The sequence below is a fragment of the Trichogramma pretiosum genome, unplaced genomic scaffold (assembly GCF_000599845.2).
Source record: "Trichogramma pretiosum strain Unisexual culture from Peru unplaced genomic scaffold, Tpre_2.0 scaffold117, whole genome shotgun sequence".
Classification (NCBI taxonomy): domain Eukaryota; kingdom Metazoa; phylum Arthropoda; class Insecta; order Hymenoptera; family Trichogrammatidae; genus Trichogramma; species Trichogramma pretiosum.
Genome location: NW_019641395.1, coordinates 280,771 through 306,283, shown reverse-complemented (window position 1 = coordinate 306,283; position 25,513 = coordinate 280,771). Strand labels below are relative to the sequence as shown.

Sequence of the window (25,513 nt, the reverse complement as noted above, 5' to 3'; positions counted from 1 at the left end):
GGTTTCCTGAAATTCTCCATTTTGATGGAAAAAATAGAAAATAAACCTTTTAGTCAATTATTCCCAATGTAAATGAAATAAACTTTTGCATATTATAATTTATTTCTACGTACTGAGATTTTTTTGTTCCACAGACTTTTAGAACAAATGTTGAAAAGTTTAATTTATTTTACATATATCAATGTATAAACTCTCAGTAAAATAGTAATTTTCTTTATTCGATCGTAAATATCTTCAAGAATATTTACAAAAAATGATCATAAGTATGTTTGCCATCTCGTGTGGTCGACTTGTAAGTATATCTTTGATTGTAATACCGTTGTTGCCGCTAGGTGGAGTGTCGCTTCTCCAAGAGAGTTGTTCTCGCTAGGCCATAAGTCTAGGTCTTTCTACATTAGTGGGTAGAATAATATCCCACAGCTGTACGTACATTCTTGCGCAAAACTTACTAATAGAAATAACAGTAATGCACGAGAAACTAATTCTTCCTCTTTGTATCGTCATTAATTGAAAGAGAAAAAACTAATCACCCATAATATCTTTCGGAAGACGAAAGAAAAAACCATCCATAAACGTGATTATTTATTATCGATTTATGGCGCTGCATCTGTATACACACGCGTGCGCCACATTAAAGGCTTAGTTCCCATGCGAATCAGTTGCGGGGATTCCTCGGCGAGCATCCATCGCGTGACCGAGTCTCGTTCGGCTATTTTGGATGCACCACAGCTGTGTGTATACATATACGAGGCTTTCGAGCGTGGCACACACACACATTACGAAGTCATACGGACGGAATATGTTGATTACCATATCGACGAAAAAAAAACCCCATCGAAATTATCTCGTACGATACAATGTGTGTACCACGGGAAACGAACAAAAAAAAAATCGCGACAGCGCGCGGAGTTGAGCCGATTTTCCGAGAAGCCACGGATGCACCCACACACTGCCACCAGTAACGTATGGGGAGAAATCCATCGTCGACGCGCGACGTATACGTCTATATATACGTGGATAATAATAACGAGCGCGATGGTGCGCGATGCGCACCTAACACTACCCCCGTAGTGTTTTTATATCTCGTGTGTGTGTCTATTTGTGTGCGTTACAACGTGAACCGATACCGGTACCGTGGTATTTACCCAATGGCATGTGTATCCAGTGGGGGTGTCTGTGTGTGAGTAGAGAGCCAACGAAGAAGCCCCTGCGTTGTAACGAGAGAAAGAGACAGACAGAGAGAGAGAGAGAGCGTATAGTTAAGTAAAAAGAGTAAAAACCTCAACGACAAGAGTTGAAGCCCTATTTGCTACCCGATACACTCACGTGCTCCAACGTGTGTGCAACTATTTTCTCTCTCTATCTCTCGCTCCGGCTCTCTTTTTCGCTTTCGACGCTCTCTCTCGCCTACACACGTCTCTATGTTTTTTCTATGTATTATTATTACGCGAACTCGCGCGCGCCTTGACAGCTGCATTTTGTACTTGTATAGGCGGAGACGAGAGCGATAGCGAAGAGAGAGAGAGAGAGAGAAAAGCGTCGCGTTGCAGTGTCGTCGTCGTCGTCGTTGGCGTTGAAAGAGACGCGTGTGTAAAAAAGCGCGACAAAATGTCAAGGGAACTAGCTCGTCGATCCCGAAAAATATTCCGATAAATATTTTTTAAATGACGAAAGTTGGGCGTTCGCGCGGCGCGAACTCGAGAGAGTGAAAATAGTCAAAGAGGGAGAAAAAAAGGTCTTATGCGAAATAACATGTACACTCGCTCGGTGCAGCGGTAGCACGAGTTGTCTCTCTCTCTCTCTTTCTCTCTCACTCTGCTCTACTCTGCCCGCGCGCTCAGTCAGCAATGTTTACAAATGAGTATTTTGCTACAGCCCGAATATAGTGCAGCAGCGCGCGGGCGTGTAAAAAGCCGCGAAAATATATAGCTCGAGCCTCCAGGAAAGTCCCTGTATGTACTTGCTCGTACAGAAAAAAAACGCTGGCATTCGCGTCGTCGCGTGTATATACGAACTTTCCGAAGAAGAGCTGAAAAAGTATATAAAACAGATCGTCGATCCTGCAAAATTTTCTATTTTAAATGCGCGAGCGGCGGTGCTCGTCGTGTGATTTTAATATTTATAAAGCCAATTTCCGCGCGTTAATAATAATCTTTAAGAGGATTTACCATATCGACCGTGCGCGATCGATCGCTAATATAACCCACCAACCCCACGCCGCGATATAAGCATATATAGCCTCGCGTCGAGCTTCGCGTTCATTCATTTTTCGAAAAAATAAAAAAAATAAACGACTCAACTTCGACCCTTGCTCGGGCTAATTTTCTTTTTATTACACATTAGATATATATACTTCGTCGAGCGTGTAGCCTTGAAAAGTATATATTTGCCTCGTTTTGTGCGGATCACTCGAGTGCAATAAAGCACACCTGTATTATGAACGCACACAATTTAGCGCGTGATTTATGACGCTCCCGTCGCGCGCGATCGTTTGGCTCGTAAATTGCACAAAAAAAAGTATTATAACGCAGCACAACAATCGAACTCTCTCTCTCTCTCAGCTGTTGAACGAGTTCGCGCCGCGTTTATATCTGATTCTTAAGTCGGAGCCTTGTTACACTATATAATATACATACAGCACCGGTGTGTGTATGTACGTGACGCGTACCGTAACTGCGCGTACTTGAAGAATTTTCGAGTCACGCGAAACGCGGGGGGATTTTTTTTTCCGTCTCTCGTCGTTTACGAAATAAGGTGACGCCGCGTAAGGGAGAGACTAGAATGCATAAAGGCGTAATGCGCCGCAGCTACCCGATCGAGCGCATCGTTACGCATTACGTAGCTACCGTTACCGACATCGACTTCACCCTGGAAGTATACACGGAATGTAGTATATGTACCGATTGATCGTTCTCAAAAGACGAAGGCGATAAGAAACACACGCAGCATTGGTATATAATTGGCACGGACGTTGCAGGCGGGGGCCGCCGCCGCCGCTTCGCTCGTGCATTACAATGCAATTTGGCTTCTTCTATACGTATGCTAATGAACCTCGCGATCCATGAGACTAGAAACTATTTCATTATTATCGTATAGCATATTTATCATCGCAGAATTCAAGTGCGAATCTCGTCGTTTCTTCAACTCGTGTCGTTGTATCATTATATACGTCGGACGAAAAATCCGTGCGACGGTTTTGCGCGCGCTCGAACGAGCTCGAGCTTTGGCGGAAAAAAAGTGGGCCAATACGCTGGCAGCTATCAAAATTCATAGATACATGTATATATACAGCCGTGCGTACGCGGGGGCGTTTAGTAAATACACGTATACACACGGTGCGGACCGTTGCCGCCGTTACTGCGTCAGAGCTTTTGGCTATTATTTTACCTTCGCGCCCGATCCGCGCGCCGTGCAAAACAAAAGTCGAACAATAACAAAACTCTTAATTTTCTTCTCTCTACACGTACACACATACACAACACAACTCACGAGCTTACGAGCTCGCGAGCTTTTTAACTATACCACCGCGCGCGCACGGACTCGTTCCGAATCTCTCTTTTTATTGCGCGCACGCACATCCGTACGAACGCATAATAATAAATACGCGCGCGCGCTATGTGTGCGTATCCCGCGCGTAAACGCGACTAATACTAAAATGCAACTACACGCGTATAAAATGCGCGCGATCGAAGATATTCCTCCTTTTTTTTCTGTGCTCTACGCGCGAGAAGCTCTTAAGCTTATATGCAAGCTCGCGCGCGAGCTCTCGAGGCTTTTTAATCAAGCTATTACTCGTCGCGGCGCGTGGCGACGACGATGACTACGGCTACGACTACGACGACGCCACTCTGACGCCGGCAAAGCTCTCTCTCGCTCGCTCGCACAGACACACACACACACACACACACACCCGCGAGCTTTTTTACACCGGGGCGAATTTTCAGTGCGCGCGCGTTGCCGAGCTCGAGCTGCATAGATCCAAAGTGATCAGTTACGTAGGTGTGTACGTGTGTATATATATGAGCGTGAAGTACCGTACCGCGAGTGTGTACAGCTAGGTTATTGAATAATTTCGTACGACAGCGAGACAAAAAAAAAGTAATGCAGGACAAAAAAGCAGTAGGGTGAAATAAATATAGGTCGAAACAATTATAACAATCGCGGCACAGCACGGAGCAAAACCGGAAATAATATAATGAACTCTCGGGCCTGCGTGGTATCGTTCGGCAATAAAAATGTATTTTAATTACCATCCTCGACGTGGCACGACGATAATGCACGAGCAAGAGTGAGAGAGAGAGAGAGAGAGAGAGAGAGAGCGAGATCATCGGATCGTAAAAGGGAGCAATCTCTCGCGGGAGAAGTCGAGAGTTAATTCGAAGGAAAATATCTCGACATCTGTCGGCTGTACGTACACCCCTCTCACTCACACACACACACCTACACCTATACCGAGACACAACCGGGTACGTGTCTTGGGCTATACGACGGCTGCAGTGTGGCTGCAGCACGACGCCAGTAGCACACAGTCGCGTCGCTGCTGCTTGGCAAAATCCTAGTTTCTATTCCAAATCATCCTATCATATTCCAAATCTCTCGCTTTCTCAACTTTACCCATCAAGGCTAGTTTATATACATGCCCCCGCGTGCTCTCTCTCTCTCTCTCTCTCTCTTACTCTTTCCCTCTTTCTCTCCCTCTCCTTCCAGTGCACATTATTATTATTATTATTATTATTATTATCATTATATATATCAACACGACGCAAACGCTGCCGCGCTCGAATCTTAGGGGCTCGAGAGAAGTGTACGTCTCGAATGTCATTATGTTATATAGAGAGGAGCGAGGAGCGAGGAGCTAGAGAGAGCTCCTCCGAAGAAGAGCTCGAGAGCTCAAAATGGAAATTGCATTGCCGCGCGCGCTCGTCGTCGTTAAATGTGTGTATGTGTGTGTATATCTGTATTTCGAGAGTACGACGCCTTGTTGTATGTATATAACCAGGGGACCAGCACCCTCTGGTGCATTATACAGCGATATATATATATATCTCGCGAGCAAACGTTGTAATTTATAAGACGGAGGCGGCACTGCACACGGTGTAACGCGTATCGGCCGTGTCGTAATAACACTCAAAAAAACCAAGAGAAGAGGAAAGTAAATTTTTTTCTCAATGAGTTGAATCGTGCTTTACTTATTTACGCTTATTTTTATCTTGCCACTTGCAGATTTACTGAGAAAGGTACTCCGCCATCTAGGGATAGAGATTGGCTCTATTTAAGGTTGAAACTGACAAGGAGACCACGTGAGATGCGGGTCACCAAATGTCCTGAAAATTTTTTTCTGGTCTCCTGGTACCTAATAATGAAGCCCACTATGCTTAGGTTGATCCAATGAGCCTTAGGGCCCACTATAAAAATCATTTTCTAATTTATTGAAAAATCTTTGTGATTTTCTAACCCGTAACAGGACATCTTAAACAAAAAATTGCAAAATGTACAAATCTTAAAATTAGTCAAAGAATACATTTGAATTTTTAAAAAATTTTTGAAACATCCTATCACTTATTTTCAAAGGTCTCTGAAATTCTTAAGAAAAAAGTAAAAACGCGTTAAATCTGGGCCTTTGAAAATAGGTGATAGCAGGTCTCGAAAATTCTGAAAAAATTCAAATGTATTTTTTGACTAATTCTAAGACATGAACATTGTGCCATTTTCCGTTTAATATGTCCTATTACATGTTAGAAAATCACAAAGATTTTCCAATAAACTAGAAAATGATTTTCAAAATGGGCCCTAAGGCCCATTGGATCAAACGAAGCATAGAGGGCTTTATTATTAGATACCAGGAGACCAGAAAAACATTTTCAGAACATGCTCGATAAGTAGAAAGAATTTTTTTTTGACTTATAGAATTATTTTAACTTTTCCACTTGCGATTTACGGATAAAGGCCACTCGCCATCTAGCGGGGATGGCCTAAAGTGGTATTTTAATACATAAAGTAAGGTTAAAAACTGGTTTACCTTTTTGAAAACAGTTTTATTGACATTTTTTAAGTCATTGGAAACATTTGTAACATAATTGTTAATAAAAAAAATTGTCAAAAACAAACCGATTAATTTTAATGTATTTTAAAGCATTTTAAAGGATCATATTTTGGTCATTGAGTCATCATTAATTTGGAGTACTATTATAAGGCTCCAAAAGTATGCATTTGAGCATGCACCAAAATTACCTATAAAAATAATTTAAAAGATTAAAAGCTCTTCATCAATTTGAAGAAATCGATTCGTTCAACGAAAATTCGTGACAACATTCGCTTCATCTCATCGTGGGCTTTCTTACAAGGATAATGACGCAAAAATTATCCACTACAAAAATTTTACGACGTTCTCGACGATATCGCCTCTATACTATAATGAAAAACCGGATTTAACGTCGGCCGGTCGGTCGCTTTCGCGTTCGCGCTCGTTGCGCGTTTATTAATAGAGTCTCGCGCGTCGAGGTGTAGTATGTGTACGGCTAAAGAACGTCTATCGCGCTCGCCGCCGCCGCCGCCGCGACTACGTTTGACCCTTACGTGGGGCCATGCTATGTACGCACACACGGACGTTAAATCTTTGTGTGTGTCTGTGTGTGTATCGACAGTCTCGCGAGCATAGAGGTAGTTATAATTGGGGATTATAAATAGATCGGCGACGTGCGCGCGCGCACGCTGGTCAGTGATTAAATACCATCCTGTTCGTGGTTTTTTTTTTTTATTATTGTTATTTTTTTATTTTCATACACGCGTGTACGTATATTATGCTCGTTGTACGTTTCATATACGTGTGTGTGTGTGCAAGCACGTGCGGTCGTTGGAGCGAACTGTATACACTATACACACACACGGACATATGTATCGGGTAAACAACGAGCAACAAAAGATTTTTAGACTTTGGTTTACGAGGTGTGCTGCAGCAGCAGCAGCAGCAGCACACAGCGACGCATATAAGTCTCGTTCAGCGCGCGAGACGAGCCCCGGGAGACTCGCGCGCGGGGTTTTTACGTTCGTTCAATTTGTGTCGGGGCAGTTAAGATTTTAATTTATCCCGCAGCGAAGCAGTAACAACGACTCGTTCAATTTTTTATTATTTCGGCTGCTCGATGCGTGTTCGGCGTAAAATAAATATCGAGCAAAAAAGAAAGGCGACGCGAAAGCTCGAAAGCTCGCGCGCGAGCTTTTTTAGCCGTTTACCGCTTGTACTCGCAGGGGCTCTTCTTCTCTACGCGGTAACCCAAGTATAATAAAAAAATTGCGAAAACAATAAAATAAACAAAAAGGAACAGTCAGTCCGGAGCTTCGATGCGATTCATTTTTTTTCCTGCAGCTGCCGCTGCTGCTGCGATTGCATATATTAAACACAGCGGTCGAGCATATCGCTTTGCCATTCTGTTTTCCTTTGACGCGCGCGTAACGCGTGCGACTTTCGAGCTAAACATATAATCATAGGCGAGGGGCTCTCCCTCGTTCCTAGCTCGTCTTTTCCGTATTATACATTATTTATGTACATGAATTTTCGTGCGTGCGTGCGTGCGTGCGTGCGTGCGCTCGTGGCCCCGCACCGAGTTGAAATCTTGCCTAGTTTAAGCTGCTCTGCGCGTTGCAGCCCAAACTGCTGCTGCTGCTGGATAAACATATGGAAAAAGTGTATGTGTATGTGTGTGTGTGTGTATGTAGCGCCCGAGCCGCGACTGACCTAGTGACGTAACAATTCGGCTCTCTCTCTCTCTCTCTCTCTCGCTCTCTCATGTATATACATGCGCACACGGGCAATGGTATTGCTGAGCTTTATTCCACTGCTGCAGCTTCTACTACTACTACTACCACTAGTACTGTATATACAACTGCTGCAGGGTAGTATTAATATACGTTCATATATACAAGAGAGAGAGAGAGAGAGAGAGAGAGTCGGTCGGTCGGTCGGGTTCGGCAGTGGTATATAATAGACGATAACTAAGTTACTGGTTAAGAGTAATAGCAGCGGGTAGCAGCAGCATCAGCAGTGTCAGAAACAGTAGTAATAGCAGTTTGAATTTGTAGTAGTGGGAGCGGCGTGCGCGAGCGAGCTTGCACGAGCACACACACACACACACACACATACACACATCCACATAGACACAGATATATATATATATATATACGGCGCGCTCGTGTACATATATATACAAGTTGCAAGCTCGTGCGCGGAGCGAGAGAGAGAGAGAGAGCGAGAGCGAGTGCACACGGATCGATTCGCCGGGACTTGGCGCGCGAGCGCCACTCGAGGCCGTCTCTGACGCCATCTTGAATGAATACATACACACATACATGCAGCGTCTCTCCGTGTGTGTGTGTGTGTGTGTGTGTGTCTAGGTACGTGTATATATCTGTATATACGTGCAGCTGTTATCGTCTGTATTATTATATACATTTATGTATGTATCTATGTATGTATTCATCACGGGTGTATCGGTGGGGCGCAGAGAGCATAATTTTGTCGCGTGTGCTGTAACGCGGAGCGAGCAAAAAAAAAAAAAGAAATATATTAAGACTTGCACCCTCGGCGTCGATCATCATCATCATCATCATCATCATCGTCACCTGTATCACTCGCGTGTATATTGCACGTACACATGCGAACGAGACTATCGCGCGCACGTGTGTAACACTTTTTTGTCTGAGCTATCCTTTACTATTCTCTTTTTTAGTTAGATTCGGTGAAAATAAAATATGCAACTAATTTTATTATTATTATTATTTTTCTTTTTACCTCAATACCGGAGTGACGAATAATAATTTCAACGAGCGCGCCCCCCGAGTACGAGTTTTCGTCTAATAAAATGCATCGAAAAATCATTAACAATTCAAGAGTACTTGAGCAGCAGTAGCGGCAGCGACAGCAGCTGTATAGGGGCGCGAGGGTGGGGTGGGTTGAAAGCGAGCTTTTTCTCTCTCTCTCTCTCTCAGCTGAAAGCTTCGATTTTTCCTCGAGCGGCAAGGCTCCATCTCCGGCACTCGACTTTAGTGCATACATCCTCCCCCGCCTCGTTCCGGAGCGAGCAGTAAATTGGCATTTGATTCTTCTCGATGTATATATTTTATATACACAAACTTACATTGTCGTACGCGCGCTCTTTGACTAACTGACTGTGCATGGGTCGTTGCGCAGTGCAAAAAAAAAGTAAGAAAAAAAAATGGAAAATATTTAACCGGGTTCGCAGGCTCTCGCGCGCAACTTGGCGTTGTTTATTTCGCGCGAGCAGGTGAATTCTGAAAAAATGCCCATCATCTCGTAGCATAATTGAAATTTTTCTCTTCCGGGGACGCGAGAGATTTTCGGGGGGTAGCGCGAGCGCACGAAATGGGGTCAACGTCAAGAATTCCTCCATAACACCCTCTCTCTCTTCTCTTCATTACTCCTGTCTCTGCTCGTCGAGCAAGCTGTACATACTTCGTTACTCACCCGTAATGGCCGTGTCGAATTTTAATCGATGTCTCCTCGCTCTCTCTCTCTCTCTCTCTTTGTCCCTGTATCGATTGAAAGTGCTCGCGCGCGCGGGGGGTCGTCGTCGTCGTCGTAGTCGACGAGATTCGAGACGCTTGCGTACTTGAATGATGAACATATTTATCGGGGGGAAAAAAATCGTCATGTGTGGCACACGTGCTCTGGGACACATGTTTCGCAGGCTGTATCGTTCGTCGTTGAATAAAATTCGAATCGTATTATTAATTTTTTCGTCGAGCGCTGCTGCACACATACGCGCACGACTTCGAGATCGACTAGTTACATTAAGGGATTAGAATAGTTATTATTTTTTAATTAAGTTGATGAAAAGGCTGTGCGTGCCGTGGGTGGGAATAAAGAAAAACAGAGCTAGCGAGAGAGAAAAAAAGCAATTGCGTCCCAGATAACGTAAACGGGTGTATAGCGTGTGTGTGCATGCGAGTGTGGACGCTTTTATTATTATTATTATTATTATTATTATTTTTTGCTCCATTACGTAACGATCCTGCGCGGTATAATGAATTTTATAGCTCGACGAAAATTACCACCTTCGATGCCGCTGTATTTATTTATTTTTTTTTTGCCTCCGCCCCCTTTCTTTATTTTTTATTATATCTGTAATTTTTCTGGCGCTCGAATTCATTTTACCCGCGTGTGTATATCGACGCGATTTGAAAACGAGATATATTATTTATATCGTATACGAAAAAAGCTCTACGTAACCGGGCGCGAAAGCTCGCGCGCGTAATATCATACGCGAATATCTTTTCGTCGAGAAAGTAGCGTACGGAGTATATATTGCTCGCCCGGCAACAAAAGCGAGGCGGCGGCAGCGATTCAAAGGTTTTTCTTTTTTTTTTTTCTGACGAAGAATATCGTTCAGCGTTGGATATGGATGCGTACGCCACGGCGTTTTCATCACTTTTCTCTCTCTCTCTTTTTTTTTTTTTTGCATTTTTGCATCTATAAGCTTGTGCGGCGGCGGCGGCAGCGGGTGGGCGTGGAATATACAACGCGATTGATCCGATGCGCTTATACATTTACATACACAATAGGGCCGTAATAGCTGGTATAGGATTGTTATCCTATATATTATATATGGTATCGCGCAAAAAAGCGCAAGCTGAATATCTTTTCACCCCCCTCTCGTGTGTGTGTGTGATCTCTCTCTTGCCGAGCGACGAACGATTATTATAATATTGTATATCGAGGCGATGTATACGCGAGATATATACGTGCGTACGAGATTTAATGCAGTCTATATATCATCGTTTAGCGAGTTAAGTAGCGGATCACTAGATATGGTCAGACGCGCCACACGCTGATATACGTACGACCCGCGTATACACACGTATCCAGATATATATTATATATCTTTGTGTTTGTGTGTCTGTGTGTACGTGTTTGTGTATGTGAGCGTGGTACATGGAATATTCATTTGGTTGCAAAGCTTGTTGAAACAAGCTTACATAATGTTTATATGGGGAGAGGGTAGGGAATATATAGGGTACAGGGGGTGGGCGGCAAAAGTGGCATTATTGCTTTACCTCTTCTCTCTTTCTCTCTCGCGAGTCATTACGCATTTCGAGCGCGAACTTGCTGCTGTTGTGCATAAATTGCACTCTATATATGTGTGTATGCCCTCGTGTGGCGCGCACGTATATTTGTCGACTGGATTTAAAAGTCATACCTGCTTTTCTCTCTCTCTCTCTCTCTCTCCGAGTCTCAGGGAGTCGTGAGCCGTGTCGCGCGCCTGTTTACGTATACATATATCGTGTCTATATATATATGTAGGTATGTATATAAGCGCGCGCCAGCGACACGATAACGGCCAATTAGCCGCCGAACAATAAATCATAGGCAGCCAGCTTTATAGTTCAAATGACGCATCTTGAGTACTGATTATGTGTATTATGTACGTCAAAGTTTTATCAAGGTCAATTGCTGCTGCCTCTCGATTGTGTGTGTGTGTGTGAGTAGAGTATGTGAGGTGACACACATACATATACACGATATAATGTATAGTATATATACGTATACCACGGAGAGGCTCAGATTTGAGTGCACACACGATATAATCAAGTTCAAGTACGAGTGACCCGAATTCTCTCTGTCTCTCCGGCCTTTTAAACTTTTTTTTTCAAAACAAATAACTCTCTAGCTCCTAGACCGTATATAGTCTCTCAGCTCGCAGCTCGACTCGGATAGATCTCTCGAGTGGTAAAACTACACGCTCGCCTGCGCGCATAGCAGCAGCAGCAGCGTCGGTGGCGGCGGCGGCGGCGTCCGCTCAATTGTGTGCGAGCTTGCAGGATATATATATAACACCTACAAAGCTCGACTCTTTCTCTCTCTCTTACGTGGTACACAAAGCTATTCCAAAAAAAAAAAAAAAGAAAAGAAAAAAGGAAAAAAATAGGGAGGAGAATTAATCAAACTCTGGGGGCTCGCGCAAACACGCAAATATGCGCTCTGTACGACTCTCGTGTACTCGATCTTCTCCTGCTGCTGCTGCTGCTGCTGTGTATACGTATGTGTTTGCATGTGTGCACGTGATTCTCGTTGGACCGAGTGCAGCCAGACCTAGGGTATGTATAATACACACATACTCGTATACGCACGCATTCGAGTAAATGTCTATGTGTGTGCGTGCCTACATACCACGTCCCACGTGTCATCGTGTCTGAGGGATATATAACCCGAGAATACATCACTCGCTTTGCGCAGCCGAACGCACTACCAACCCATATAGTCGGTCCTACCTCCTGTAAGTGTATGTGTGTGTGTGCGTGCGTTCGGGTAAAAATCGTCGACTACGGTCGACGTACCAGTGTACGTCGAATACGCCCGCGCATGCGTATAACACACCATCGGCTCAACCCGAGAGTACAGCAGCAGCAGCAGCAGCACTTCCACATCTATATAGATATATCTCGGCCGTATAAAATAGGGAGGGGACGGCGGAGCACACACAGCGCACTCGGCTCCGCTACTGCTTTTTCTCGCGCAGCAGCAGAAGCAGCGGCGGCGACGGCGGCGGCGGCGGCGTTGGCAATATCGGGCTTTCTCGCTCTCTCGCACAACCTCTCCGTATATATAATGTGTGTGTATATGCAGCGGAGTCGCGCACGAGCCCGTGTACGCTATAACTGTATATGATGCGCGTCGAAGAGAGAGAGAGAGAGGTAGTAGGTAGGTGTGCAGCAATAAGAGCGAAATATAGCCAGTTGTACGACGGCCTGAGTACTGGCGAGGCTGAGCCGTCGTGTGCGAATATACACACATATATATATATATATAGCACGGATACATATATAAAATAGTAATAATAATAATACAGCTGATATATATATACAGTATAAAACTCGCAATTCATATATATATAATATATAACGAGGTGCGTGTGACCCGAGTTGTGTTCTTGTGTATCTGTGTGCATATATAATACATCGATATATATATGCGCAAGTTACATGCTACGTATCATTCATTATCTCTCGCTGTGTGCGTGTGTGTGTGTATTTAATATTTGCTCGGCTGCAGTGTGATCGACGTCGTAGCCGTTGCCGTTGCCGCCGTCGCCGCTGCTGCCCATCGCGCGCTCGATACACACATCATATATACGTGCTCCGAAAATGTATTCTCCGATTTATCGATAGTTTTCTTTTTTCTCCTTTTTTTCGTTCGTTCGTTCGTTCGTTCGTTCGTACGACCCCCCGTGCGCGAGCTTGCAACACTTTTTTTCTTCTCCTCGTAACTCGACGCTGTGTCGTTTCGCTGTAGACCATCGGTCGTCCTCATCGTCGTCATCGTCGTCGTCGTGTCGGTGCGTCGGAGATATATGCATAATGCAAGAGAAAAAAAATCAATCGAACGATAGTTTTTGGGCCTGAGCGCGCACACCAGCACACCCTAGCACACACAGCAACACATTATACGTACACAGGGTTCTCCGCGTGTAGTATAGTCTCTCTGTCTCGCGAGTGTGTGTGTCTGTGTCTAAATGTGTGTTTGACAGGCTTACGTTAACGTGACAACGATGGATTCGTATGAAATATTCACTCGTCGTTGCGGGGGATGCAATTTTTCGCGCTAGAATATAAAGTATATACGAAAAAGGCGAATCACAAAAGGAGTGGTTTTGTGTGGTGGATACTCGATACAGTACGACGCGTGTGTCTATGTGTGTGAGTGTATTTGTGTGTGTGCAGTACCACACACTCACTCACACTCGCTCGTGTACTTGCAGTTATACATATATTCGAGTGTGTGTGTGTGTGTGTGTGTGTGCTTGCAGCGCGCGGAGTGTGTGTATATGCGCGCGGATGATCGATCGACTAGTAGCGAGTGGTAAGAAAGCAAGAGAGAAAGAGAGAGAGAGAGAGAGATTATATGGCAAAGTAGGAGAAATATATATGTATAATGCAGCACGGCAGCAGTGGTGGAGATTCAAAGTTATATATGCAACACACAGCGCACGACGCGCCGTCGTCGTTCCTCCGTGCAATACATAATAGCGAATATATTAGCTATTAAAAATACGTAAGTGTGTAGGTGTGTGTGTAGACGTGTATGTGTGCAGTGCAGTGCAGTATACATCGCGTTATATGTGCCAGTGTGTGCCGTTATATGCCATTGGACCGACGAGTGTAGTGTAACCTGCGCGTTCGTGTGCGTGTGTGTGTTAGCGAGTGTGTGTGTGTGTGTGTGTGTGTGTGCGAGAGAGTGTGTGCAGCGACCTTGAGCCCCGGGGAGTTGGTCCCGGGGAACAGAGAGCGCTGCCACCGCCACACCAACACACGTATACGTATAGGACACACGCAAAGACACACACACACACACGCACACGTACGTACATTCACGTACATATCTATACACACCAAGACATACACAGACACACAGGGACGGTCAGACATACGCAAGCACACTAGTGCTCCCTCTGCCACGATATATGTATACGCGCTATTATATACTCGATGCTGCAAGCTTTTCTTTTCGTGTGTGTGTGTGTGTGCATACGAGCTTTTATGTGTGCGACGCGTCTGACCAAGCCTTAGGATTCTTCACTTGGTAATCGCTATATTATATAGCAGCAGCGCGGAGGACTGTATCTATGCCGTACAGCCACTGCTGCTGCTGCTGTATTATAAGTTAGCAGTCCACTGGGGTACGAGAGGGAGAGAGAGAGAATCCGCGCGCTCTCTCTCTGCACAGCTTCTTCTTGCGCTCTACTTACAAAGTCGATGCGATCATTCACGCTCTTGTACGACCTCTCTCTCGCTCGCTCGCTCTTGATGAATGTCTCGCGAGCGTCGACGCGCGCGCGCGCCCGAGAGCTTTTATATTATATATTTTGCGCTTTCCGCGGAGCTTTTATTTAATTACGTATCTATATCTGTATACGTTTTTCTTTTTTCAATGCGCGCCAACATAATCACCCTCCCGAGTATAATCATTAGGGCTGGTCGTAAATGATAAATTCAGTCGCGCACGCGTGCCGTTGTAAAAGTCGAGGGAAAAACAGGTGATACATAAATGTCAAAAATCTTGGTTCGTCTCTCTTTCGCTTTGCCCTTATTACGAATGCGGTGCTTCGAAATATTTCCACCTTGTGCGTGTGTGAATGTGATATGCGCATGTTATGCTACTGCTGCTGCTGCTGCGAGGCTTCTGTCGAATAAAAACCGATCATGATATAATAACGAAAAGAAAGAAGAAGAAGAAGAAGAAGAGGGAAAAAAACCAGTTTGGACACAACGCACACCGTTGAAGAAGAATGACGTATCGGAGTCGATGTCATGTGCCGAGGCAAAGGTGACATCAGTTATAAAAACGTTGACATAAGAGAGCGAGAGACGTGTTCCTCGTCGCCGACGTGCTCGTGGACAGTCGCAGCGACGACCGACTGCCTCTCACGCCGTTAAGAGGCAGCTCGGCGCAGAGCTTTACGGCAGAGAATAAAAAGCAGCAGCAGCAGCAGCAACGGCGGCAGACATCGAGAGCTGCGTTTAGTATAGCAGAAGACGACGACGAGGCGAGAAGAATTAAAAGAAGAAGGCAACTTATTTATAGCAACGAGGCAAAGCGATTTTCGTTTTGCTCTCTCTCTCTCTCTCTTGCTCCCTCGTTCGCTCGTCGCTCGCCTGCTGCTACCTCCGTTACTGTATGTTTGTGTATGTGTATGTCAGTCTATATATACGAGAGATATTCTCTGCTGCGTTAACCGCCGCCGCAACCGTCGCTGCCGCCCCGCTACACAGTCAGAGAGAGTAGCCGCCGCCGCAGCCGTCATACGCTCTCTGTCTCCCTCTAGCTCGTTCTCTCCCTCGCGCGTGTGTGTGTATGTGTCTCTGTGTGTGCTTTTACCGCTGTGCTCTCGCTCTCTCTCTCTCTAGGCTCGCCAGAATCGACGACGCAGTCTCGTTCACATATAGCACAGAGACGAGAGAAGAGGAGAGAGCCCCCGCGAAGAGAGCCAGCTCTGCTCTAGCTAGCTAGCTCTGTGTATACGTGCAGCTGCCGTGTGTGTCTCAACGTCGCGACCGACCGACCGACCGACCGAGTGAGAGTGCGCGCGTGCGACTGTGCTTGCAAGCTCGTGTGTGTATATAAATATATATATTTATGCACACACACGTTCACGCATAGAACCAGTGATCACACTGACATATATATCGTACACACATTCACCCCCCCCCCCCCCCCNCCCCCCCCCCCCCCCCCCCACACACACACACACACACACACATACACACTAATACATGGGCCCCAGTGTTATCGTGCACGTTATGATACACAGGCAGGATTAGCAGACGACAAACGACATCGGTGTGCTGCCGTGTGCTGTGTGCGCGCCCGAGGCCGTTGTGCGAGAGAGAGAGCGGAGATATTCCCGGCTGAAATAATAAAAAAAAAAAAATTACACGTATAGTGGTGCTTCGATTACTAACTTGTGCTTCGATTTTTTTTTTTCTGGTGACAGCAGAATCTGGTGCAAAAAAAAAAGTATTCGACGCCCGTCCCCCCCACATCGTTCCCGTTTCTCAACAACGACTGCGTGACGACGACAGCAGCAGCAACAACAACAGCAACTGAAAAAAAGTGCGTCGTCAAGTTTTATTGACAAGTGCCGTCGTCTCTCTCGGGGGTTGTATTATCAGATACACGCAGTGGTGCGAGAGCAATATACTACGCATGGTATAAAAGCTCGAGACGACGATAACGAAAAAAAAAAAAAAAAAAATTAAGTAAAGTGCGAGACGACAAAAAAAATCGACGATGGAACCTCCGATCGTGCCCGCGCAGAGGCTCGATAGTGCGAGTCTCATGTGACGACGACTGGATCGTTTTCCATCATCATCGACAGCAACAGCAGCAACAACAACATTATCAACAGCTCTATTCGCGCCAGTAGTCGCAGCAGCAACAACCGTTCTACCTCGTTGCTGCAAGCTCGCTTAGTTAGTTGCCAACACGGCATTTCTTTTCTTTTTTTTTTCTCTCTCTGTGTTCCGCTCCTCTTTTTTTACTCGCGTCGTCGTCGTGCTTGCAGTGCGCGCCTCGTTACAGTCGCACACACGCGATACATATCCTACACGGAGATATAACTTGTGGAGAAGTCGAGTCGGGTATACCGTGCAAGCACACGCTCGTTCCTTCGCGCGCGCGCAATGGTACAGGGTTATAGGTTATATAGCCGTGTACGGAGATAGGTTGCGGTGTACTACCGAGGAGGAGAGACGAAAGAAAAAAAACTACGACAACGAGGCAAGAATTATCACGCTAGATATTCGTGCGGTTATTTCAACGTGAACATTCGATACACCCACGGACACGCGTACACGGAGTAGAAATAGAGATACACCGAGACGCGTTTGTGTGTGTGTGTGTGTGCGAGTGTGTGCCTGACTGTAGCCGTGCGCGCGATCGAGAAAGACACAGCACGAGTGTGCGGTTTTATCGATTCGTACTCGAGCTAACCAGAGAGAGAGAGAGAGAGCGAGCGAGCGCGAGCTTGCGAATATGTGCGTGCGAGTCTCGTTCTCTCTCTCTATCTGTCTGCTGATGTACTGCGAGTGTGCGAGCGCGCTTGTGTATACCCTACGCAAGGGCTGTGTGTTTGTGCAGCATGCGACGCTCGTACGTAATGTAAGAGTCTGCTTCGATAGAGAGAGACCACCGGGTACGCGCGCACGCTCGAGACTGCGAATATAAAGTCGCGGAAAAAAACGACTCCTTTCTTTTTTACTCGGCTCTACTGAAATCTTTTTTTTTTTGTTTCTTCATTCATGCCTCGAGAGCTTTGTAACGTTGGGTCGTGTGTACTGACACGTTTGACGCGTGTATAATGTACAATTGGTGTACGGTTGCTGCGCAGAGCTTGCGGAGGCCGCTGCCGCGCGATAGCAATACACACACACACACACACAAACGAGTTTTCAGCACGAGTCGAGCTGTACAATTGGGGGAAAATTACAATTGGACTTTTCCTCGGTATCGCGTATATAATGGTCATTGCGAGAGACGCTGTCAGCAGCAGCAGCAGCAGCAGCAGCAGCATACGCGCACGAATTATTGGACTAATTTTTTATTTTTTCTCATTTTTTTTTCTTCTTATTTTCTTTGATTCTCTGCAAAAGCGATTTACACGAGACAGCCTCGTCTCGCTCTTTGCTATTGCTGTTCTGTTTTATATACGCGCAGACATTTAGACACACACACACACGCGCGCGCACACACAGACTCAGGTAGAGATCGGCGCGCGAGCGCTAGTGGCAACAGAGAATTGGCAGGCCTTGACTAGTCACGAGCCCCGAGAAAAGCACCCAACGTGAGTGACCAAATCGTCGTCGTCGTCGTCTTCTTTTCTCGACTCAGGGGAGCAATACGCAATGTATCGTCGGGCAACACCGATATTCCCGCTTGCATGTGTATGCGTATAATCTGGCTGCGCTTTATAAGCTCGCTATACATGCCGGGGGACACGATCGAGCGCGACTCTCGAGCTTATACGCGCCGCGAGTCTGTATACGAATTCCCTTTCTCGTTCTCTTCGGAATCGAATCGCTCCAAAAATACGACGAACGCGCGCGCGTGTCTCGAGCTTCGATCGCGCGAGGCATATCGACACGAGCTTGCAAGCTCGATGGACTTCTCAATGAGAGGAAGCTTCGAACGAATGTATTCGAGCTCGCGAACGGCAACGATTTCGCTGGCGAAAACGATTCAGCTATGAAATCGAAGGAAATCAATGGGGATTCGCGTCGGATATCGTCGAAAACTTTTGTACGCGCGCGAGCGCTGCTTCGAGGCGCAAAAGAAACGATCGAGCGAGAGAGACGTAGGAGAGTCACCCACGTGCGTCGATGTTGCTGCTGCTGCTGAAGCTCACAGCCACATACGTGCCCTTATAATAGACCATCCCATTCAGAAAAGTCGCTAACACTGAAAGAGAAGAAGAGAGAGAGAGAAAGAGAAAACCGCATACGCCTCATCACGATCATCGGGCCTCGACCTCTTCCTCCCTCCTCTTTCTCTCTCTTCACAACCCCCCTCCTCCCCTGTGCCCCCCCCCCTTCCACATCGTGCAGCTTTTACGCTTATGTAACGTCGTCGAGCTTTGGGTAGTTATATAGAAGGGCGTCTCTGCTACTACTACTACTACAACTACTACTGACGCCGTTGCCGCCGTTGCTTCTTCTTCTTCTTCTTCTTCTTCTTTGCATTGAGCTTACGCTCGCACGCTCGCTCACACACATACATACATACACACGCGCGTACTTTAGAGCTTATTGAGAGCAACTTCACAGCAGCAGCAGCAGCAATAGTATAGTAGAGTCGCTGCCTCGCGTCCTCCAGCCGCTCTGTGTATTATTTCGGGAACGCTAGGCTCTCTTTTCGTCGACGAAATTTATATACACACGCGCGCGAGCTCGTGGCTTTCTCTCTCTCTCTCTCTCTCTTATACATAGCGGGAAAATATATGATCTTGGCTTAACTCGCTGTAAATAGTAGGCAAAATAGTAGTGCTGCTGCTGCTGCTGCTGCTGCTGCTATACGTGTGCTGCGTTTCCCTATTTTCTATTAACCGCGAGCGAGCGGACTCGCGGATGAGCTTTATCGAGCGAGAGCCGTGCTAGGCTCTTTGAAATGCGAATAACTCCACTCGGGTGAAAAAAAAAGAAAGAAAGAAAGAAAAGCACGAGCAGCGGTGGTGTAGTACGATAATTGGAATCATTCGGTCAACATTACCGACCATTAAACTTATCGATTTCTTTTTTTTTTCTTTTTTTTTTTTCATGCACATTGCAACGCTCGCGGAGTAGTGACTCGAGACTCGAGGCGACGTCGCGCGCTCGGTACATATTACACGATAATCACACGGCTCAAAAATAGTAAATTGACGTCACGCGTTTTTTTTCCCTCCTTCGAGCTGCGAACGTGTAGGGGGGAAAAAAGAAAGTGAGAAGGAAATGGGCCACAAGTCGACGCATTGGTTAGCTCGAGAAAACGATTGTTTGTACGTATGTGTGCGTATACCTCGTAGACGATTGTTACAAAACATCAACGAATGAACTATGTTGAATTATATTAATGTATGAAACTCCTTTATCCTAGACAGCGGCGCTCTCTGTGCGCGAGTAGCGTACTCTACCTCTGCTGGCGCATACGCGAACTTGATATTGCTCGGGCTTCGTACTTGACCGAAACATGTCGCTCATAATAAAGCCCCTGCCGAGCGAGCGAGAGAAGGGATTGATTCTTTTTTCTTCTTCTTCTTCTTCTTTTTTTTTTTAAAGCTCCACGAAAAATATATATACGGTTCGATGCATCGCCGCAACCACCACCACCACCACCAGCAACTTCTTGGGTCGTCGTATAGTCGAAGTCGCGCGGAGCTTTTGAGAAATCGTAAAATTACTAAACTCGCTCTCGTTCGCGCGTGTACGATATTATTTTATGTAGGTTAAGATTTGCGTCAAAGCATCGAGCTAGTGGCGGTGGTGGCACACGACGCACATTTACACACACACACACGCGCACGCACGCATGCTAGTCGTGAATTTTTAGAAGAGACATATTATAAAATCTCTCGGGGCGTTTGACAGCTTCTCGAATACATGGCCAAGGGAGAGCTTTTTGCGCAACGTATACGCCGCATAATCCGGCAATGAGCCTCTCTCTCTATAGGCACGCGCATGCCAGCGAGCTTTGCGATCAACGTTTTAATGTATACAATAAAACCAACGAGAGATTATACAAGTGAGCGCGAAATCGATTATTGCGCGAATCTTGAAACGTCACTCGAACGATTTCACAGCTGTATCGATATCGTGTATCGCTGCTGCGCTTTCCGGAATTCTCGCGATGATTAACGCGCGCAGCTCTGCGATTGTTCTCGCGCACACGCGCGCGCGCCGATGTTACAACTTTCGCGAGTGCGCCTGTCACGTGTCTTTTATTTATTCTTTTTTTTTGTGTGTGTATGTGTGCTTCATCCTCCCGAGCTTTTCTACCTCTCTCTCTCTCTCTCTCTGTCTCTCTCAAGCCTAGGCTTTATCAAACTTGAATTAATATGTCAATGTAACACAAAAGAGGTAAGAGGGAAGGGGGAGGGAGGTTTTTACGGCCGCCGCTGCCGCGTGTGACAGTTTTGCATTTATATTCGAAAAGGGTTGAATGTAATATCTCGCGCGTGTGTCGCGCGCGCGCGCGAACTACACGCTCCGGAGCTTTTGAATAGCGAACTTTTCCAAGTTGGCACATTGTCTCTCTGTGTCTGTCTGTGTGTGTATCGCCTCCATGTTCGTATAATACGTTTCGCATTAAATAGCAGTAGCACATAACGATTTTCGCTAGCGCATACACAACAATATTAAAATAATATATCGTACTGTGACTCGTGTGTGTGTGTATTCCCTGAAATATCGAATGCGTTACACTTTTAATGTGTCGCCTCATCGAGTCGTGTGTTTGTGTTTTTAATCGCGCTAAGCCAGAACGAAGCCTCGATTCTCGGGATGCGCCAAGTTTTGTACATTACGCGGAATCAACTTTTCGATTCTATAGCGAGAGAGTCTAAATCCCGCGAGCTCGTGTTATTTTATTCATTTTCCTTCGTTCTTTCTTCGACCGTTTCTAACCCGATGCACTGTACAACGTCGACGCGATCCTTTCCTGTATTTGGCACAAAAAATAATAATAAATGATAAAAGATATATATGTAAAAGGAAAGGTTGTCGCGGCATTCTCGGGCATCGAAATTGGCATATTTTCGCGTTGTAAAAAAATATAAGCCGCGTTCACGAGATGACCTTAGCCAATTAAAATACACATCGACAAAGGCGCGCGCTCCACGCGCGGATACACATGCTTTTGCCGTGCCACTAGGTGCAACATAAGTGCGATCTTATAGACTTTTACCCATGTGTGTGCGTGTATATATAGAATTATATACTCGAACGTACCGAGGTGAGCAATCGATCGACGACTCTGTGTAATATTCATTACACAGCCCTGAACCTGAGATAGCGATCGCCGTATTATGATACATGGCTATGTGCCGCCGCGCATAGTACATCGCATCGCACCGCATGCTGCTGTGTAGAGTATATGTCGGTCTGTGTGTGTCTGTTCGAACGCGAGAGATTACTATTATTATCGTCGCGTCGTTAGCTCGTGTCGATGATGACGAAAAAAAAAAACATGAAAATAAACAGATAAATAAATAATGCGTGTAAATAAATAAATGAACGCATCATCGGCGGCTGCGGATCATCGACGTTCGTCTCCGTCGTCGTCATTGACTTTATGCGCGGCTGCTGCTACTGACAAAAGTGAAAGACAGCAGTGGAGGCACATATAGGTACATACAAGGTCGAGGCACGCGAGCTTTCTCGAGATCCGATCGATGCGACGTTTCGCCGAGACATCGATCGGATCGAGACGTACCGTATATATATATACGTTCGCCTAACCACTTTTCGTCTAGATGTATAACTTACTTCGACAAGAGAGGAAATTGAGATTTTTTTTCCGCAGGAGAGAAGAGAGAGAGAGAAAATGTATTACATATTAGATATCGTATAGATTTGCGAGTGTGTGTGTATAAGAGTGTGCCAGTGCTAGAACATAAAATGGATTCGAGGCAACGAGAGCGTGTATACGTACACTGCACACAGACACACATACACGAGACAAGTTTACGCCAATCAAACCGTTCATCCTGAAAATCTATACAGGTATATATGCGACACGAAACGGCCTCTTTTCACGGTCTGTTTCTTCCATATATTACAACATGCACACACACACACACTCGCGCATACACAGAAAAGCGGAATGGCTCGGGCGCTCTGCACCGGCGCTCTCATATATACGCTAGCGCGTATAAAATGTAAAGCAAAAAAAAAAGAAACAGAAATATTTATACGCGGAACGATTCGTAGCCAATGATATATATCATATCGTAACGAAAGATCGAAACGAGTTTCGGATTTTTGATGGACAAGTTTTTTTTTTTGTTTTTTTTTTGTCGTTGTTGCTGGTGAATTGGCGTACACACTCGTCGTGACTCACAACTGGAAACTCGAGTTTCGAGTGCTCCGCGTACGGGCGCGCATATTCGCGTGCAACAACGTTAATGAACGAGCTGCGGGAGGGAAGAGACAGATAGATAGTGAGAGAGAGAGCTCGAGAATCAAGAAGTAAGCGAGTGACAAGAGAGAGAGAGAGACGTATTCGAAGGAAACTTTGCACTGCAGCCATGTGTAAGCTCTATGCGCGCGCGTGTACGCGTCTTTGTTAATTAAGCTCTCTAGCGCGCGTATTTACTCGCGAGCTGCAAATGAGGTAGCGCGTATATAGGATAGTAACATGCATGCCACGGTATTGATGCAGCCGCACGCAGCTTTTCGAGCTCGCGCGACGCACAAAAGCTCGCGCACGCACGCGACTCTCTCTCTCTAAGACCGAGACGTGACTTTGCCTTCGCGCTCGTCGTCGTCGCTCGAGCTCGGAGCTCATCCCCCTTTTGTCGTCGATCGTTTGAAGGAGGTTTTAATTGCGACCGCGAATCGAAGCTTTGATTATGAAACGAGCTAGTTCGTCTCTCGATGAATAAGCCCCCGCGCACGTTTAAATAACGAGGGGGAGGCTGATTATAAATTTGAGAATCGATCGATGGAAAATGGAGACCAAAAAAAAAAGAAAGAAAGGAAAGATCCTCTTGCTTTTTTTTCTTCGTTGCCTTTGAAGGGTTGTATAAGGAACGAGCGTGTGCGTCACGCAAAACTGCTGAGTTAACTCTCGGAATTATTAAGCGCCGCGCGAGAGCTTTTCTCATTTGTAATGTACACACACACACACACAGCGATCGCGACCGAACGAGCGAACGAGCCTATTATATAGCCTTGCTTCAAAATTCGATCTTCGTTGTACGTTATCGTTATGAATTTTTTTTTCTCTTCTTTTTCGTCCATCGCTCGGTTCGCTCGGCGAGAATCGAGCAATGATACGGCGCGGTTGCGAAATTATTCAGATTCCGCGGAGGCTTTGTGGCGAGCTTTGTGAGCCGCCGTTATATACGTTGTATGTATATATGCTATAATATATTATAAAAGGTGACGCGCGCGCGCCCGTCTCGAGCGCGCCAGTAGTGACACGTTCAAGGTAAATTTCGCGAAAACAATTAAATTCGACAATGTAATGGTTATCTTATGTACCGAATCCGAACCTTTTGGCTTTGCGCTGAATTCTCGGTCATTTCTTCGTCTCGTTTATAATCATTATTATTTTTCTTCTGCGTATCGTGTACACGTGAATTACCGCATATTTTTCGTCGAAATTATCGATTAGTTTTTCTGCCTAGACGAATACCGTATACCATCCGACCACACCCCGCATCGGACACGGGCAATGTCTATCTCGCTCTAGCCACGCTCAATTCTGCAACTTAGTTTTCACGCGCAATATCGCGAATAATTTGCCATGCGGTACGACACACACACACCTCGACGCCATACAGCCAATAAATCAATTCGCGCGCGTACACGTCGCGGTCCATTCATACACATATTTCTCTCGCTCGCAGCTCGGACGTACCTTACTATATATACGTAAAATTGTACAGCGACCGAAGCTCGAATTTTCAGATTGATTTTCGCTGCCGAACGATCGACACGCACAGCTCGTATAACGAAAATTGCTCCGGATAAATTCTTTTCTCTCTCTCTCTCTATTTTTTTTCCATTCACGCATCGCGTTCTCTCTCCCTATCTCTCTCGCGCACTCACTCTCTCGGCATGCTCGCGAGTAATTGATATTAAAGAAACAATTCTATAAAGATAAAAAGATTCGCGCGCGGAGCGCGATCGTCATTGACGTCATTGCCGCACCGCGCGCGGGGAGAACTATTAAAGCCGATGTATATTCCCGGCCTGTGCTATACAGGCTCTTGTCTCACGTATAAGTGTGTGTGTGATTTATAAAAAGAAAATATATCGCATTTAATGGAACACGCATCGGGCGCGCGCATCGGCTTTACGACGACGAGTGTCGCAGGCACTTAAAGATCTCTTATCGTAGATAACGACTCGACTGCTGCTGCTGTTCGACGACGACGCATCGTTCCGATAATGCCCCTGCACGATCTAGGCGCTTGCATACGCCTAATTCGAAAGTCGTACGTATAATATTTGGGTGCATTTTAGGCGATGCACGCGGCTACCCTAAAGTCATTTTTTCTTTCTCCTCCCCCCCTCTCTCTCTCTCTCTCTCTCTATCCCCCACTGAAAAATAAATAGTTTTCATCGTATCGTTATCTTTCGCGTTGTAAAAAAAAAGTGGAGTGTCGAACGTTAGCTTTTATAGTTTTTTCCCTTTTTTCTTTTTATTATATGTATAAACCGTATAAGCATGCGTGTGCCGGCTTATTAGATACATCAGATACACACGTATACACGCACACGCGCATACGTATACGTATACGAC

At 45.7% G+C, this 25,513-nt stretch overlaps 1 protein-coding gene across 16 annotated transcripts in view; it reads left to right on the top strand.

Annotated features, from left to right (window-relative positions):
• Positions 1-25,513, top strand: part of LOC106652724 (plasma membrane calcium-transporting ATPase 3) — a 149,681-nt gene that overhangs the window by 76,815 nt on the left and 47,353 nt on the right. For 7 of the 16 annotated variants that reach the window (XR_001339386.2, XM_014371852.2, XM_014371851.2 and 4 more), the window contains exons 1-2: positions 14,888-16,123; positions 16,323-16,983. The exons of 1 other annotated variant lie outside the window; for it this stretch is intronic. The gene's annotated coding sequence lies outside the window, so the exon portion shown is untranslated. Of the gene's footprint in view, positions 1-12,755; positions 12,846-12,878; positions 12,921-14,886; positions 16,124-16,289; positions 16,984-25,513 lie in introns of those variants that run through there. 8 more of the 16 variants (XR_001339384.2, XM_014371853.2, XM_023458341.1 and 5 more) reach the window with 7 other exon arrangements.